Raw genomic sequence first — 5,261 nt, 5'->3', positions numbered from 1 at the left:
AGGTAAAACCAGGGCATCACCAGGACGCTCGTTATACCCTGAATAAATGTTCTCTCTCTACAGTAAACCAGGGCATTCACCAGAATGCTGTATACCTGAATACATGGTTCCTCTCTACAGTAAAACCAGGGCGATCACCGGACGCTGTTATACCTGAATACATGCTTCTCTTACAGGTTAAAACCAGGGCATCACCAGAATGCGTTATACCTGAATACATGTTCCTCTCTACAGGTAAAACCAGGGCATCACCAGGACGCTGTTATACCTGAAACATGTTCTCTCTCTACAGGTAAAACCAGGGCATCACCAGAACGCTGTTATACCTGAATACATGTTCTCTTTACAGGTAAAACCAGGGCATCACCAGAACGCTGTTATACCTGAATACATGTTCTTCTCTACAGGTAAAACCAGGGCATCACCAGGACGCTGTTATACCTGATACATGTTCCTCTCTACAGGTAAAACCAGGCATCACCAGAATGCTGTTATACCTGAATACATGTTCTCTCCTACAGGTAAAACCAGGGCATCACCAGAGCTGTTATACCTGAATACATGTTCTCTCTCTACAGGTAAAACCAGGGCATCACCAGAGACGTGTTATACCTGAATACATGTTCTCTCTCTACAGGTAAAACCAGGGCATCACCAGAATGCTGTTATACCTGAATACATGTTCTCTCTCTACAGGTAAAACCAGGGCATCACCAGAGCTGTTATACCTGAATACATGTTCCTCTCTACAGGTAAAACCAGGGCACACCAGAATGCTGTTATACCTGAATACATGTTCCTCTCTCTACAGGTAAAACCAGGGCATCACCAGGAATGCTGTTATACTGAATACATGTTCTCTCTCTACAGGTAAAACCAGGGCATCACCAGAATGCTGTTATACCTGAATACATGTTCCTCTCTACAGGTAAAAACCAGGGCATCACCAGAAGCTGTTATACCTGAATACATGTTCTCTTTACAGGTAAAACCAGGGCATCACCAGGACGCTGTTATACCTGAATACATGTTCTCTTCTACAGGTAAAACCAGGGCATCACCAGGACGCTGTTATAACTGAATACATGTTCCCTCTCTACAGGTAAAACCAGGGCATCACCAGAATGCTGTTATACCTGAATACATTTTCTCTCTCTACAGGTAAAACCAGGGCATCACCGACGCTGTTATACCTGAATACATGTTCTCTCTCTACAGGTAAAACCAGGGCATCACCAGACGCTGTTATACCTGAATACATGTTCTCTCTCTACAGGTAAAACCAGGGCATCACCAGAATGCTGTTATACCTGAATACATGTTCCTCTCTACAGGTAAAACCAGGGCATCACCAGGAAGCTTTATACCTGAAAACATGTTCTCTTTACAGGTAAAACCAGGGCATCACCAGGAGCTGTTATACCTGAATACATGTTTCTCTCTACAGGTAAAACCAGGGCATCACCAGAATGCTGTTATACCTGAATACATGTTCTCTCTCTACAGGTAAAACCAGGGCATCACCAGACGCTGTTTATACCTGAATACATGTTCTCTCTCTACAGGTAAAACCAGGGCATCACCAGAACGCTGTTATACCTGAATACATGTTCTCTCTCTACAGGTAAAACCAGGGCATCACCAGGACGCTGTTATACCTGAATACATGTTCTCTCTCTACAGGTAAAACCAGGGCATCACCAGGACGCTGTTATACCTGAATACATGTTTCTCTCTCTACAGGTAAAACCAGGGCATCACCAGGACGCTGTTATACCTGAATACATGTTCTCTCTCTACAGGTAAAACCAGGGCATCACCAGACGCTGTTATACCTGAATACATGTCTCTCTCTACAGGTAAAACCAGGGCATCACCAGGATGCTGTTATACCTGAATACATGTTCTCTCTCTACAGGTAAAACCAGGCATCACCGACGCTGTATACCTGAATACATGTTCTCCTCTCTACAGGTAAAACCAGGGCATCACCAGAAATGCTGTTATACCTGAATACATGTTCTCTCTCTACAGGTAAAACCAGGGCATCACCAGAGCTGTTATACCTGAAAACATGTTCTCTCTTACAGGTAAAACCAGGGCATCACCAGAATGCTGTTATACCTGAATACATGTTCTCTCTCTACAGGTAAAACCAGGCATCACCAGGACGCTGTTATACCTGAATACATGTTCTCTCTCTACAGGTAAAACCAGGGCATCACCAGGACGCTGTTTATACCTGAAAACATTTCTCTCTTCTACAGTAAGGGGCATCACCAGACCGCTGTTATACCTGAATACATGTTCTCTCTCTACAGGTAAGTGGGAATACCCAGGACCCACCTTTTTCCTGACAAGAGGAACTATAAAGATAGAATGCAGCACAACACAAGTTCTCAGTGTAACATTATAACACTGTAAACAATAAGGCATTTTTAACTCAGTTCAACTTACTAGATGTCTTTTAGTCAATGAAAAGTAATTATTACTTATAGTGTTTATGTGGTGCTGACTCAAAACTAAATGAGAAGTTACATCAACTCAATTTGTTTAAGTTATGATAACAAATTCACTTTTTATCCAACATCAATTGTTTTTAATATCTGTGTTTTTGCATGTACATTGAGTGATTGATTAATCTTATACTAAACAAAGATAAATAACATAAATTTTTCAAAATTCATCAAATCATTTAGTGACATTTTTTGCACCCATTACTGAAATGGAAAGGGCAGTCCATCATTACTTTAAGACATGAAGGTCAGTCAATCTGGAAAATTTCAAGAACTTTTACATTTCTTCAAGTGCAGTTGCAAAACCTATCAAGCACTATGATGAAACTGGCTCTCATGAGGGCCGCCACAGGAAAGGAAGACCCAGAGTTACCTCTGCTGCAAAGGATAAGTTCATTAGAGTTACCAGCCTCAGAAATTGCAGCCCAAATAAATGCTTCACAAGTAACAGACACATCTCAACATCAACTGTTCAGATGGGGCTGCTTGAATCAGGCCTTCATGGTTGAATTATTGCGAGTGAACCACTACTAAAGGACACCAATAAGAAGAAGAGACTTGCTTGGGCTAAGAAACACGAGTAATGGACATTAGACTGGTGGAAATCTGTCCTTTGGTCTGTTGAGTCTAAATGTGAGATTTTTGGTTCCAACCGCTGTGTCTTTGTGAGAYGCAGAGTAGGTGAACGGATGATCTCAGCATGTGTGGTTCCCACCGTGAAGCATGGAGGAGGAGTGATGGTGTGGGGGTGCTTTGCTGGTGACACTGTCAGTGACTTATTTAGAATTCAAGGCACTCTTAACCAGCGATACGCCATCCCATCTAGTTTGCGCTTAGTGGGACTATCATTTGTTTTTCAACAGGACAATGACCCAACACACCTCAAGGCCTTGTAAGGGCTATTTGACCAAGAAGGAGGGTGATGGAGTGCTGCATCAGATGACCTGGCCTCCACAATCACCCGAACTCTACCAAATTGAGATGGTTTGGGATGAGTTGGACCACAGAGGGAAGGAAAAGCATATGTGGGAACTCCTTCAAGACAGTTGGAAAAACATTCCAGGTGAAGCTAGTTGAGAGAATGACAAGAGTGTGCAAAGCTGTCATCAAGTCAAAGGGTGGCTACTTTGAAGAATCTAAAATAGAAAATATATTTAGATTTGTTTAAAACTTTTTTGGTTTCTACATGATTTCATGTTATTTCATAGTTGTGATGTCTTCACTAATATTCTACAATGTACAATATAGTAAAAAATTCTATAAAACCCTTGAATGAGTAGGTGCATCCAAACTTTTGACTGGTACTGTATGTAAATAAGATATTTATTTGTTATTTTTAATAAATTTGCACAAAAATAACTTTTCTGTCCGTATGATTTTTTTGTGTGTAGATTGASGACAATAAAAKAAAWATCTATTTTAGTATAAAACTGTAATGTAACAAAATGTGGAAAAGTGAAGGGATCAGAATACTTTCCGAATACTCTGTATGTGACTTGCAGGAAGGGTTGCACAATTCTGGTACATTTTCCAGCTTTTCCAGGAATCCTGGTTGAAAAATTCCTTAAAAATTCTCAAACCAGAATATACACTGCTCAAAAAAATAAAGGGAACACTTAAACAACACAATGTGACTCCAAGTCAATCACACTTCTGTGAAATCAAACTGTCCACTTAGGACGCAACACTGATTGACAATACATTTCACATGCTGTTGTGCAAATGGAATAGACAAAAGGTGGAAATTATAGGCAATTAGCAAGACACCCCCAATAAAGGAGTGGTTCTGCAGGTGGTGACCACAGACCACTTCTCAGTTCCTATGCTTCCTGGCTGATGTTTTGGTCACTTTTGAATGCTGGCGGTGCTTTCACTCTAGTGGTAGCATGAGACGGAGTCTACAACCCACACAAGTGGCTCAGGTAGTGCAGCTCATCCAGGATGGCACATCAATGCGAGCTCTGGCAAGAAGGTCTGCTGTGTCTGTCAGCGTAGTGTCTAGAGCATGGAGGCGCTACCAGGAGACAGGCCAGTACATCAGGAGACGTGGAGGAGGCCGTAGGAGGGCAACAACCCAGCAGCAGGACCGCTACCTCCGCCTTTGTGCAAGGAGGAGCAGGTGGAGCACTGCCAGAGCCCTGTGAGACCCATATGCCTTGGTGGGCGGTTGGACTGGGTCCTCCTAATGCAAGACAAAAAGTCTGACTCATGTGGCTAGGATGCTGTCAGCCAGTTCCTGCAGAGGAAGTGCATTGATGCTATGGACTGGGCCCGCCCGTTCGCCCAGACCTGCTAACTCCAATTGAGCACATCTGGGACATCATGTCCTCGGCAATCCCTCCACCAACGCTGCACGTTGCACCACAGACTGTCGGCAGGTAGTTGGGCGGATGCCTTTAGTCAGTCTGGCGAGGAGATCGCCTCAGGAGACGCATCCGCGAAAAAAAGGTACCAAAGAACACTCATCAGGAGGCATGCCCAGGCGTTGTAGGGTCTGGTCATAACAGTGCACGTGGAGGCCGACACATCACACACTACTAGAGACCTCATTTTAACTTGTTTTTAAAAAGGCGCATACATCAAAGTTGATCAGCCTGTAGTGTGTTTTCCACTTAATTTTGAGTGTGAAAACTCCAAATCCAGAACGCTCCATGGGTTGAAATAAATTTGATTTCCCATTGAATAATTTATTTGTGGTGGATTTTGTTGTCAGCACATTCAAATATGTAAAGAAAAAAAGTATTT

The sequence above is a fragment of the Salvelinus sp. IW2-2015 genome, linkage group LG26 (assembly GCF_002910315.2).
Source record: "Salvelinus sp. IW2-2015 linkage group LG26, ASM291031v2, whole genome shotgun sequence".
NCBI classification, from domain to species: Eukaryota; Metazoa; Chordata; class Actinopteri; order Salmoniformes; family Salmonidae; genus Salvelinus; species Salvelinus sp. IW2-2015.
The sequence above is the reverse complement of the archived record's forward strand: the minus strand, read 5'-3'. Positions refer to the sequence as shown.